We start from the raw sequence: 14,179 nt of genomic DNA, 5'->3' as shown, positions 1-14,179 counted from the left end.
CTCCCAGATATACCCTTCCACATGCTGTCTCTATTTCTCTACCCCTGTTGACAAGGACTGTAGAGAAAAGTCCACAATTGTGTCACTGAGAATCCACGGCTTTCCATCTCAGCGGAGCACCACCTGAGAACCCTTGAGCTCACCATTTACCTTGGCACTCGTAAACGTCTTGCCTTAGATCGATAAGCTGAAGGACTGATGTGGTGGGGAGATTTCTGGTGCCTTGGCTAGTTTCCTCAGGGGAATTTTGCTTCTGTGCAGTTTTTTCCCCCATCACTTTTGGTTGAAGTCTGTGCCTCAGAGGCCAGGTCTTGATACTTGGTTTTCTTTGGCTTGCCTCTCACAGCCCTTTCCAGTCTCCCTTTGGGGTTGCAGACCTCAAAAATAGTGGAGAAGATTCTGCCCCCTAGGTTCTGATGTCCCACTCTGCTGTGACGCTAGATGGGGCCAAATATTTGAATCCAATGTAGTTTGTGTGGTTCTTCCTTCTCTGAGTGCATGAGTAGGTGCCCTTACAAAGAGTTTCAAATGGGAGGGTCCCCATTCCTACAATGGCACACCCTTGTAGTGGACCTTGCTTGACGGCTTGAGGATACAAAGAATCTCATACCATGGCCCTGCCTTTGGGAAGAGGGTATTTGTGATCTCTCTGTTGTTCCTGCTGATGCCAAAGAGAAGTCCTGCTCCCTGCTCTGCACAGATTGGCAATACCAACCACACTTTGACTTTTCAAGGAAATAGAATACTGCAGGGGGTGAGGGAAGTGGTGAGCTGGGGTGTGGGTTTGAGACCTTATCCAGTCTTCATGACTTAGCACTCCCAGAAATAAATTTCTGCCCTATCTACCCTGGATTGCTTATTCCTCAAGCATCGCTGGAGCATTTGGGGAGGAATGCTATTTATTTATTCATTGAAGATAGGTCTTACTCTGCCACTCAGGCTGGAGTGCAGTGGCATGATCATGGCTCCCTGCAATTTCAACCTCCTGGGCTCAAGCAATCCTCTCACTTTAGCCTCATGAGTAGCTGGGACTACAGTGTTCACCACCGGACCCGGCCTTTTTTTTTTTTTTTTTTTTTTGTAGAGTTGGAGCCTCACTTTGTTGCTTTGTTGCCCAGGCTGGTCTCAAACTGCTGGGCTGAAATGATTTTCCCACCTTGGCCTCCCAAAGTGCTGGGATTACAGGCATAAGCCACCATGCCCGGCTTTACTTATTTTCCTGTATAGCTGTCCCTCCTTTAAGAGACCCACACCTTGAAGGGTTATGATACTTCCGTCTGCCTTTTCCCAGGCCCAAAAACCCTACTCACCTCTGCTAGCTTCCCAGACCCACAACAAGCCTCAAGCTGGCCAGGCTGACCAGCTATGCCAACCCTCAGCTGGGAGTGAATCCTGTAGGGTTGTGGCAAGAGAAGCAATGCAACCTACCCTCAGAAGTGAACTGGGAATCTGCTTCAGGAACAGGTTTAAGAAGTCATTGAAAATTCCTTCAAATTGTCTTCTAATCTTCACTTTCTAGAAGCAAGAGCACCTTCTCAGGAGCGTCAGAGGACCTCAGGGCTCACCTCTGAGTCAGGAACATGAGAATGCCCCAGCAAAGGTCACTGGCAAGGCTGCAGCAGGGAAACACATCTGCTTGCCTTCTGAGGGGCTCAAAACCCTGCCACCTGCAGAGACTCATAACTCTCCAGTGATGCCAGAATCTCTTTCTCATTTCCCAGAGATGCCACAAAGAGTCTTTTCAAATCCAGCCACGAATGAGTAGGACTGTTGGCCAAGGTTGGGAATTCACAGGGGTCTTTCTGCCAAAGGGTCATTGGTGGAATGCCTGCCAGTCTAGCATGAGCCCCAGTTTTACATCTGAAGGGTAAGGGTGAAGGCCAGGAGGTAAAGGTGGAGATAGAGGTGGGGAGGCTAGTATCTTCTCTCCACCATGGGACCTTAGCACAGGTTCCACAGTGCAGGAGCTATGAATGGCAAAATTTCACTGGTGCTCAAAGAAATTCTAGCTAATAATTGTAGATGGGGTAGGGAGTTGATGTTAAGAGATCTGGTAGAAAGCTCTCTTCTAAAACATTTATTTAAAACAACAAATATTTTATTTATAGGTTGTATGACTTCAATAAAATATTCTTTCTCTCCTATTCAATTTCCTTTATATTTTTTTTCTCCAGAGGATAAACCCTGAATATCTTCAGTTTCTGGATACTATGGACCGAATTGTGTCTCTATTTCCTCTAATTTCATATGTTGAAGCCCCAGCTCTCATTGTAATGGCATTAGGAGGTGGGGCCTTTGGGAGGTGATTAGGGTTGGAGGAAGTCACGAGAGTGGAGCCCACATGGTGGAATTACCATCCTCATAAGAAGAGATACCAGAGAGCGCTCTCTCTCTCTCTCTCTCTCTCTCTGTCTCTCTCTCTCTCACTCTGCCATGTGAGGACATAGCAAGAAGGTGACTGTCTGCAAGCTGAGAAAGGGGACTTCACCAGAACCTACCCATACTGGCACACCCGAATCTCAGACTTCTAGACTTTAGAATTTCGAGAAAATAAATTTCTGTTGCTTAAGCCACCTAGTTTATGACACGCTGTGATGGCAGCCCAAGCTAAGGCAGTGGGGTGTGAATGCAGAGAGAACAATTTAGCATATGTATAAGATATGGGAGATGGGGGCAAAACATTGGGAAAAAAGAACCAATAATGAAAGTAAGAATTAAATAAAGAATGAAAGCACAAAAGCTAATGGAGAGCAAGATGTTCTGTACAGTTGCTTTGAGATTTTGAGAGAACAGAAAATATGCCAAATTTCTTAGGGCACTGGCTTTCATTTTTGGCTACAAATTAAAATTACCTGAGGGGATCTGAAAAAAGCTACAGAAGCCTGGGCTCCACCCCACGCCACTGGAGAAGGAGCACCAGACATGGAGCCTGGGTGTGGGTAGTGTTTTGTTTTGTTTTGTTTTGAGATGGAGTCTTCCTCTGTTGCCCAGGCTGGAGTGCAGTGGCGTGATCTTGGCTCACTGCAACCTCTGCCTCCCAGGTTCCAGTGATTCTCCTGCCTCAGCCTCCCGAGTAGCTGAGATTACAGGCATGTGCCACCACAACCAGCTAATTTTTGTATTTTTAATAGAGATCGGGTTTCACCATGTTTGTCAGGCTGGTCTTGAACTCCTGACCTCGTGATCCACCTGCCTTGGCCTCCCAAAGTGCTAGGATTACAGGCGTGAGCCACCGCGTTCAGCCCGGTGTGGGTAGTTTTAAAAGCCCCCCAGCCACAGGTGATTAAAATGAGCAGGGTGACTTGCAAGTCAGTGTCCTGCTGCTGGGATTCTCAAACTCAAATGGGCATCAGAAATGCCTGGGGGGCTCGTTAAAACACAGATTGCTGGTCTTCTTCCTCAGGGTTTCTCACTCAGCCGGTCTGAGGTGAGTATGAGAATTTGCATTTTCGACAAGTTCTCAGCTGATGCTGATCTGCGGAACCACAATTTGAAAACCATCGTCTTAGAGGAATAAATGCTGACCTTTTTTTTTCCCCATGGAAATATGCAAGTGTACTCAATCTGTAAACTTGACTAGCTTAGTTGATTCTCTCTTGCATATACCTGCAAGCAAAAACAGGGTACCACTTGTAACTTCAAATCAGAGTTCTGCCCATTCTGTCTCCACTTCATTTTGTTCAAGTTGCGACTGAGGAGCTCGGGTCATTTTTGGCCCTTTCCTACACCTGAGGAGCCATAGTTCTTGCAGTTGGAGGATGGATTTACAATACGAACACTCGTCTTTCCTCTATTCATGCATCCAGGGTCTGTCTCGCTCTATCGGGAGCCAGCAGGCTCTACCTTGAAAGATTCTCAAAGAACATCCCTGAGTCAGGGACTGACTGACTGAGGTGCTGAACTTCTCCCTCCTGTTGGGGGAAAAGTAGACTTGACTGGAGACATGGGTGGGAGACGAGACTGGGAGGCTTGAAAGAAAGGCTAACAGAGAAGGATGGTGTTAGAGGTGGAGTCAGGGGAGAGGCAGTGTCCTTGGAGATGCCCTTCTGCAGGCTTTAGTTGGTAAGTACCTTCCCCCCAGCCCAACTCCCCGCCCCTGGGGTGAGGTCAGGGAATTAGGAAGTAAGTTGAAGTCTCAACTTTCACTTTCTGCACCCTGAACAGCTTAGTGATATTCACCTGACTACCTTAGCCAAAGAAACACCTTCAGTGCAATCCAGTGTGTGGGGTCTGGGATGACAAGGGAAGAGGTACTCTCGCAGAGTGCCACCTCTTCTTGAACATCCCTGAGGGCTCCAGCAGAGACTGAGTTTGAAAAGCCTACAGTTCCTCTTCTCTCCTTTCCCCATCCCAGCCTCAGAGGTATCCAAAGACCAAGTGTCCCCAAGACAGCTCCCCTGGGACAAGAGACAAGAAACCTGAATTCACTGTGTTTTCCTCTTTTTCTGAGTCAGTCCCTTAATAGGTTAACAAGGAACCCTAATAGGTTGACAAGAAAGAATTGTATGAGAAGGAAGAAGGCGGCCCAATACTGCATCTGGGTTACAAAAAAGCATTTTGAATTTGCAGAATATTAGAGATAATTACATTCCATCAGAAATAGCAAAATGCTTTCTGAAATCATACACACACACAAACATACGAACGCACATATGTAAATATGTGGAATGTTCTTTCTAGATGTTAGATAATCAGAGACTGACTATGGTAGATGCTAAGTCAGAAGCTCGCTCTGTGGAGTGAGACAGAGGCTGTTATTGACAATAGCATCACATAACTGGGTGTGAAACTCTGGAGCTCTGCTCCCAGCAACTCCCCTCACTTCACAACAGCTCTAAGGGTTGTATTGTTTTTTGTTACCTCTAGGCCTTTAATTTGACTGGTGAAGAGTAGGCGGTACCTCTGTCTGTGTGCTCGATCATATCCCATTCTCCCTGGAAACACACATTTCTTTCTTCTCTTCTGTGTGTATTCAACCTCTCCCTCTCAACAGAGTCTTCCCATCAGATGTAAAATATCCTACTTCACTGCCCAACTCATCCATATTCACCACCTTTATTTTCTCACCTCCCATTCATTTCCCAGCCCACACTAATTCTTAACTTCTGGTTCTATTACTTCAGGATTCCAAGCCTCCTCTTATGTTTAATATTATTGATCAGCTCTTTCTTCTTGAACACCTCTCTCCTGGTTATCCTTCTATCTCCCTGGTAGCTCATCACAGATTTATCTTCCCCTTTGTGGCCCTTTAATATTGAAGTTCCCCAAGCCTGGTTGTAGGCCCTCTGCTCAGGCCTAGGCCGACCCATCTATCCCAAGGCTTCAAGGCATCACTCACTGTCAATGATTTGTCTCTCACCTAGCTGAACCTCAGCTCTGTATATCCAACCACCAACCTAACATCAGTTTTGGGCATCTCAAAAGCCAAATAGCCAAACAGCCTGCTCTCATGATATTTTCATCCCAGTCTGGTCCATTTCTAAGATTCCCATCTTGGTAAACCAGCACTAACATCCATCCTTGGCCACAAGCCAGAAACCTTTGAGTTTTCCTTGATGACTCCCTCTTCTTCATTGCCCCACATAACCCATCACTTGGAGAATGTGCAAGTTCTGCCCCTTGGACCTCCTAAATAATTCACAGATCTTTCCATGTCCATCAGCTATTTCCATGACCATCACCCTAGATCAAGCCTCCACCTTCTACTGTCTAGGCTACTCCTACATCCACCTGGCCTCTTTCCAATAAGGAATATTTTCAAGGCGCTATTCTGACCATGCCATACTCTTTGCTGAATATGTCAGGGGCTTCCCATTGCACTTAGGATAAAAAGATTTTCAACACGGCCAATATGGCTGTCCTATGTTTGGTCCCTTTACCAATCTTCCTGACTTCATCTCATAGCTCCTTTTTCCTTGCTCCTCCAGCAGAGCTGGCCTTTCCTGAATTTCTCCATCTTATCCTGCTTAATCTCATCACAGGACCTTCGCATGCAAAGTTATCTCTAAAATATTCTCTGTCTAGTCAAACCTATTCCCAGCTCAAGGGACAGTTCCTCAGGGAAATCTTTTCTGGCCTTACTAACTAGTGTATTAGTTAGATTCATAATATTATGTATCCTTAACAATTTGTATTATAATACAGTGATAATTGTGCGTTTACTGTTATTACTTTCATGGTACAGTGATTAAATGTGTAAACTCTATTGTACTGCTAGGCACTGAATGGGCCTGCAATAAATTATTATTGCAGGAATAAAGGATGGAAGGAAGGAAATTAAGAAGGTTGAGAGGGAGGGAAAGAGGAAATGGGAAGAGAATGAATGAATAATCACCTGTATGTTCGCTTTCAGAAACACCAGAAAGAGGCCAGCCCCACATGTAATAGGAAAGTAGTCTACCTGAAATCATTCATTTATTCAACAAATATTTATATATTCTTTATTAAAGTAACTTACTTGTTTCCGATTGTGAACATAACTATTCCTCTTGGAAAACATGAGAAAATATCCAAAGTATAAAAGAGAACCAAGTCACCCTTTATTCCATAGTCCAGTGACGAACCATTGTTAACATAATTTGGTGTATTTCTTTCCAGGTTTTTTTCTATGTGTATATATAGTAACTAAGTGGGACCGTTCTATATATAAGACTTGTTTCTTGCTTCTTTCTCTTAATGATATATTGTTAACATTTTCCTGTGTTGTTAAGAATTTCTTGAACACATGGCGTTTAAATTGCTAAAATGTATTCTACCGCATGGATGTAGGTAACTTAAACGCCTTTCCACCTGTTGTTGGATATTTAAAGGCTTGTCAATTTATCGCTTCTGTAACATTTACACGTTTTGTGGGGCCTCAGAGGTAAACCAGGTAATGCAAGGAATCTGAGAAGAGGTGGATTTGCAAGGAATCTCGGAGGAAGTGGATTTTGGAAAAACTGGAGGAAGCTTTACCGGGGCAGCTGAAGAGAACGCTTATCTCTCTGTAGGTTGCTGGGATCTGGACAGGTGTCCTCAGCATGGAACGTATTGTCGGTCAAGGTAACCAGCTCTTCATCACTCAGGTGTGTACCGGGAAGGGGTGCCTGTTCGCTGCGCAAGTGTGGCCTAAGCTCACCAGCCCTTCAAACCCCGTGGTGACGAGGCCCCAAGCCTTAAGCTCCGACCTGGCTACCGCCGCCAACCAGATGCGGTCCCCTGGGGCCATGCGCCGCCACGTGCCACCACAGGGCCCGCCCCTCCCGCTCCTGGCCACGCCCCTCACCCACTGCCCTCGGAGGCTCTCTCCGCGGCTCCGCAAGTCCTCTCAGCCCCTTGGAGTAGCCCCGCCCCCGGCCGGCGGCCCCGCCCCCGCAATCCGGGCCCCGGGGCTGCCCCGCCTCGCAGGCCACTCGGGAGGCGCGGGGGCGGCGCCCTGCGCGATGACGTGGGCGGGCGTGCGCGGTGACGGCCCGCGTCCCTGTTACTCAGCGGAGCGGCCGAGGCTGGACGACGCGGCTAGGATCGCGGAGCCGCGAGCAGAGCTGGGTAACGGCCGCGGCGACCGCCCGGGCCGCCCCTGTCCCCGCTGGCGGGCTTCCCTGTCGCCGTTCGCTGCGCTGCCGGGTGAGTGCGGCGGACGCCGCAGGGCCTGGGCGGCAGGCGGCCCCGTCGTGTTTATGTTATTGTGCCGCTGCTGCCGCCTTCTCCTCAGCCGTAACCCCCTCCCGGGGGTGGGGGCGGGAGCGCGCGGCGGGCGGGGGCGGCGCGGGAACAATAGCGGCGCAGAGGCGGGGGCCGGCCGAGGGGGCGTGGGGCTGCGGGACCTGGGCGCGCTCCGCTACCAGCCAGCCGGCCCGCCGCCGCGAGCCCCGCCCGCCTGTCCTCTCGCGTCCTCTTCGCGCGGGTCCTGCCTCCGCGGCGGGAGAAGAAAATGGAGCGGGAGGGTGGGTGGCAAGTTCTGAAACACTTCGGCAAGGGTCGGACAGAGGCGTCTCCGCGGCCCGCCGCACCCTGGCTGCCTCCGGGGCGGCGAGGAGCCGGGGAGAGGGCTTCTGCCAGCGGGTCCCCAAGCCTGCCCCGCGCCCTTGGGGACCGTATTTTGCTTCTCGGTGGTTTCTTTGTGCTCAGGTTCTGGGCGAAGCAGGCAGCAGCGCTGAAAAGGGCCGGGATGGCCTGCAGCTCTGGGCTGCGAGGCACAGCCCAGGCCCGTGGTTCGGGTGGGAGGTGTCCATCCAGCTTGGCCCGAGCTTCGGTGGTCAGCGCACATTTCTCTTGAGGGTCACTCCGTGGTGACCTTTTGACTTTTTCACCCCACCCTCCCATCTCTTTGTCTCGCATTTGTGTTCCAGATTCAGAGATGGTAGAACCAAGTCCATTTTAAAGTACCCTGATAAACACTTTCCGTTTTTATTTCCGAAAGTTCCCCGCCTGGTCTTTATTGCGAATTTAATAACATGTTAACTACATGGCATTGTCCAGTGATTACCGTTTTTACCTCTGAAATTCAGCGATCTGTCCAGTAGAATTCTGGTCCGTCAGTCCATTGTGTTTTGAGATAGGCATCCAGCAAATACTTCTCTTTGGCAATTAGAACATGTTTTTTCATTCATTCATTCATTCAGCAACTGTTCGGTACCGTACCCAGATGAAGAGGGTTGGTTTGAAGGTAAAGGAAAGTATCCTTTCATGGAAGAGGATGCTTTGACTGAAGTATAATAGATGGACCTTTAAATGAGACAATTACATAAGAGATGTCTGTTAAGGAAGGTATGGTTATGTTCTGGGTCATTTTTTAAGCAGTATATCTGGAAGTTCAAGTGTAATGTTAGGAAGTAGAATTAGATTTGGTCTAAATATACAACAGCTTTTGTTTATTTCTAAATTTTATTTTTTCCAGTCTTGCAGCCTTACAGTCATTTGTAATGGTTACCTCAGATTCCCCTGCTGTGGTTAACGTTAAACCTAGGAGGTCAGATGCTCTAAGTGAACATGTTTAGTGCTGTGCCTGACAAAAGCAAGCAATCAAAATGGGACTTCCTTGAGGGCAGGCCTGTCTTGCATCTGTTTCTCCACCACCTAGCCTGGAATATAGTAAGTGTTCAATAAAAGTCGGATTGATGAAAAGCTCTTTGTAATTGATAATATTTAAATTCAAGCCTTAAAAAAAACTGTAATGTTCTCCATAAAGTTTTGGAAGCTTCATGCAACTGTCGCTTCAGATGGCTAAATGATCAGTTCATGTACATTATCTGTTATGATGACATGGGCTTTTGAATCACGTGTAGGTCATTCACTGTCCTAAAATAAAATCTTGTCTAAATGTTTTTTTAATATAATTAATAAACTAAAGTAGGTTGTGGGGTGTGTGTTTCTGTGTATGTACTAATTTATGTGTGTCTGTGTGTGTGTATGTATGTAATGCACACACAGGCACACATAAACTAGTATTTCAGTAGGGGTCTAAAATGATTGCTTTTATAATTTTGTGAATATTATTTGAAAGGTTTTTGGTGACTCATTTTGTGAAAAATTGAGGACAAAGCCACATAAATGTTTTATTAGAAATATTTCTAATATTTTGGAAATGTTTACTTGAAATGTTTGGTTTTAAGTTCTAACTTGTATTAACACAGTTGGTACAAAATATGATCCTAAAACTCAAAATAATTCATTTATCCAAGTTAAAGTTCTTTTCCACTCCCTGAACAGTTTAGCATTTGTTTTGGATTTGAAAGAATACGAAAAGAGTGAACTAATTAATGAGCTTCTTATTATTTGCTGTAAAGTGGAAATGAAGAAATAAGAAAATGATACTTTTTTAAGATGAGGGATGAAAATCTTTGAGATGCCAACGCTTTATTGCTTTACCTAGTTAAGGTATGTCAGACTCTAGTAGGGGTTACTGACAATCCTTTGGCAGTAGCTCACAGTCAGCCTATGTAAAGAACCAGAGTTGTGTTATTTTGTTTTCCAAATTATTGGTTTTTAAAAATAGCTTTATTGAAATTTAATTGACATGAAATTCACCAGTTAGAGTGTATATATTTCAGTGGTTTTTAGTATATTCACAGTGTTGTGCATTGATCACCATCACCAATTCCAGAACATTGTCATCACCCCAAGAAGAAACACCATATTCATTAGCAGTCACTCTGAATTTCACTTCAAATTATGCTTTAAAGTAAGAGATATAGCATCGATTCTGTTAGTAAATATATTCCTTTAATAAGTATGAAAAGGGCTCCTTTTAAGTGTCCTGTCCTGGCAGAATAGGAAACTATATCCTTCATACTCCTTTAGATCGGGGGAAGTGCCATTTGGAAAGGAAGTTAGTGCAAGAATACATTGTACACAAATTAATGTGGTTAGAATCTTAACTATTTGCTACATGCCTGATATTATCGAAGAGACCTTGGGAGGATGAGATGTTCAGTGAAACAACTTGAAGTAATTTGTTGTTAAATGACTAGTCCCTAACTATCCTAGTGCTAAGAGGTTGTTGAATAGGAGCCTGCTTCTTGTTGGTCAGCTTTGCCAGCGGGTTGAATTTTGGCATATTTGAGTCATCTACATGGTTGAGATGCTTTGTTGCACGAGTAAAAATACAAAATAATGTCTGACATTAGGATTCCAGCGCTCTAGAGGTCTCTGGTCAAGTCAATGGTATGGGTAGTAGCCTTTCTGATTCACGTAGACCAAGGAAGTCATTATAACCTCATAGCTTTATATATGAATCATTTGCCTATGTCAGTGAACTGTGATGCTGATTGTCTTCATCATGTGCTCTTTACCTGAACATTTAGAAGCCTTGCATTTCTACTCTTAATGCAGGTTAAGTTGAACTTTGATTTCAGAAATGATTTGACTGAAAGGTGACAGGAGTATTGAAATGAGTTACCCTGTCATTCAGGTCAATAGGTGGAGCTAGAGCAATCCAGGAATCAGACCTAGGTTCATTTCTCAGTTCTGCCATCTGGACTTTGTCATCAACAAGTTCTGGAGCTTTAGGCAAGTGCCTTAATGTTTTTGGCTTTAAAACTATAAACTCAGGCTGTCAGAACTTTTTTTTATAGAAGGCTTGTTCCTCAGATAGGTGGTTCTAGAGAAAACATACTAGGACAAAAAGAGCCCTTCTTGGGTGATAATCAGAAGCCTAAGTTAAGAACAGTAGTCAAAGTTAGAATTTTGTAATTTTCAGAAGCCAAAAAAATTGTTGAGTTGAATTTTTTCTTTAATATCCAGACTTAGAAAACAAATGGAAGACGTCGCCATAAGCTGGAGATTCTTGGAAAGGTAGATTTTTATTTATTCCACAGCATTATGCCTTCTCATGAGACCCTATGCTCTCAGAGATTTTGTGGAAGACATAAAATGAAGAGTTCATTATCCTCAGGAAGCTTATAGTCAGGGATGAGACTTAAGGCATCCCTTAACAGTGAATTTATGCTCTTTTAAAAGGTATATGAAAGGGCTCCTGCCAAACAAAAGCCTACTTCACATCTCTGCGCAAGCCAAATTTCACTGAAATCCAGTTTTTAAAATTGTGTGTGTGTGTGTGTGTGTGTATGTGTATGTATGTATGTGTGTGTGGGGGGAGAGAGAGAGAGAGAGAGGAGAGACACCTTTTTGGAAAACTTAGTAGCTTCCGTTCTTTTTCTTGGAGGGGGGTTATATCACAAATATAAGACATGCCTGTGTTTGCTGTTACCCTTTATTGTATTTCAGATTTAGTTAAAATCTACCATTCTTTAGAAAGTTAAGGAACTCAAACCTTATAGTGATTGCTAGTGTGGGTTTTAAGGTCAGCCTGAGTTCTAATCGTGCTCCAATCTAACTGTGGTATAGGCTCGTTCAGGTTATATAACATATTTGGGCCTGTTTTATTGTCTGTCAAATGAGGATAATAATAGCACATAACCTCATAGGTCTGTGAGGTTTAAATAAGGTACTGCATGTAAAGTGCCTGGTACTGGTATCGTGCCTGGAATGGTAGATATAAGTATTCAGGTAGTTTTTGCTATTGTTATCACTTATTTTTAACTTTGAACAAACATAAAATGCCAAGTAAATGTCAAACCAGTTTAATGCACAGTGTCCATTCTAATTCTCTAGAATATGCCATTTGTTTCACTCTGCATCTCTGGGGGTTTATCTAAAATTCGATAGTCTCATATAATCTGAATTGACTGAGATGATTTATATTAACATTTGGACCAGTAATCCTATCTTAAAATTTGGAAATGTTCCAAAAGCATATATTGAAGGGAACATATTTGCCACTTTCACGATTTTTTGCCTTTTCCCACAGCAGAAAATTGCCTACGCTTTCCTAGGTTTATTATAGACATCTAAAGGAATGAGAATTTAGGAACTACAAATAGCTTTATCATGTGACACATTTGAAGAAAATGGAATGCTGTCACATCTTTTAAATTTAGTGTTATTGGGATCTTTGATTCTGCGAAGATTGCAAATTTGTCAGAGACCTGGTAACCACAACAATTCATTGAGGCATGGAGGCCTCTTAAAAAATGAGGGAGATTATTTATTAGTACTACTTAGAAATATTATCTTTTCTGTATTTTCTGTGTTTTTCTAAGTCTTCTGTTTAGCGTTTGTATGGTTATAATGGTAGATTAAATTTCTTGTCCTTCTCGAGAGCATCTACTCTACTATGAGATGACACTGGTTTTTACTTCGGCAATATTTACTGAGCATTGCATTATACCAATCCAGGTATTCAATGATGTGGGAGCCAAAGGAAATAGAAGTCAGTTTCTACCCTCAGTGAGCCGAGTATAATTTGATAGAAGATAAGGATTAACGTAAGCACATTTATGTCCTAACACAAGGAAGCAAATATTGTTAGTCATTTCATTAGGAATTTCTTTTGTCATTGGGGCATTTGGGGCCTTCCAAACCTTGTGTCTCTTGCCATGCCTTTGTACTCACTCGATAAACCTCAGAAAGCAAGATATCTTTTCTGATTCCTGGTTTAAGTTGAGAGTGTGGTACACATTAGTCAAAATCCAAATCATAAGAAAAGACAAACCTTATAAATTCATTCTGGAATACAACAGGGTATCAAAATAAGTATATGAAAAATATGAAAAGCTGACAGTAGAAAAGATGCTATTCAGGTACTAACCAGAGTTCTCAATCTCCTTTGTATTGGAGCTGTTACGATGTAAGGCTAGATCTGTACTAGAAACACTTTTTAAAGTCTCTCTCCAGTATTGAGAAGTGTAGGCCTCCAGTACTGCTTCTCGGTGCTGAGAGACTCAAGCCCGCCACCTACCATATTTCTGGGGACACTAGAAATGAAAAACAGCAACATACAAGCACTTGCTTTGCTCGGCAGGAAACATCAAAAACATTGATAAGATGCTATTTCCTAAAAGTCATTAATTGGGGGAAAAATCACCATTTTCTGACTTATTCCAGAAAGGATGGCTCTCTTTACTTTCAGATGCCATTGGGTCAACCAAAGGTAAGATAAAGAAAAGCTCCTGCTGTATGGATTTCTCTGTGACCTGAGAAAGGGTCACTTTTCAGTTAAAACAAACAAAAACTAAAGTATCTAGCTTTGTCTGTTACTATTGAGAATTTAAAAGTCTTAATGTTTTACTTTGTTTACATTTTATATTTTGACTAAGTAGTAATTAACTCACTTTGACTCAAAATTCCAAAGATTTAAAAAGATAAAGAATCTCCTTTTCTACTGTGTGTAGCCACCTAGTTCTTCTACCTGGAAACTTAAATTTCCTGTGAATACTTCCAAAGATAGTTTATATGTGTGTAAGTGTGTAATCCTTTGTTCAGAATCCTTGGTCCAGATGTATTTTAGAATGAAGGCTTCTTTTTTTGCAATTGTAGGAAGATAATATAGCGCATCTACCATATTATCCAAAATCCCTAGTAAGAGGATTAACATCGTAATTAAACACATTAACATTTCCGTAAAAAATTCAGACATAGGCCAGGCATGGTGGCTCACGCCTGTAGTCTCAGCACTTTGGGAGGCTGAGGCGGGTGGATCACCTGAGGTCAGGAGTTTGAGACCAACTTGGCCAACATAGTGAAACTACATCTATACTAAAAGTACAAAAATTAGCTGGGCGTGGTAGCACGTGCCTGTAATCCCAGCTATTCAGGAGGCTGAGGCAGGAGAATCGCTTCAGTCTGGAAGGTGGAGGTT

General features: G+C 43.7%; 1 protein-coding gene across 15 annotated transcripts in view; it reads left to right on the top strand.

Annotated features, from left to right (window-relative positions):
* The first annotated feature begins 7,436 nt into the window (after nucleotides 1-7,436).
* MAPK8 (mitogen-activated protein kinase 8) overlaps nucleotides 7,437-14,179 on the top strand; it is a 130,443-nt gene continuing 123,700 nt past the window's right edge. For 2 of the 15 annotated variants that reach the window (XM_038008921.2, XM_038008922.2), the window contains exons 1-2: nucleotides 7,437-7,605; nucleotides 8,879-9,072. The gene's annotated coding sequence lies outside the window, so the exon portion shown is untranslated. The remainder of the gene's footprint in view (nucleotides 7,606-8,878; nucleotides 9,073-14,179) is intronic. The other 13 variants (XM_038008926.2, XM_038008927.2, XM_038008918.2 and 10 more) reach the window with 7 other exon arrangements.

Source organism: Chlorocebus sabaeus, chromosome 9 (genome assembly GCF_047675955.1).
Source record: "Chlorocebus sabaeus isolate Y175 chromosome 9, mChlSab1.0.hap1, whole genome shotgun sequence".
NCBI classification, from domain to species: Eukaryota; Metazoa; Chordata; class Mammalia; order Primates; family Cercopithecidae; genus Chlorocebus; species Chlorocebus sabaeus.
Note: the sequence above shows the minus strand (reverse complement) of the source record. Positions and strands in the feature narration are given on the sequence as shown.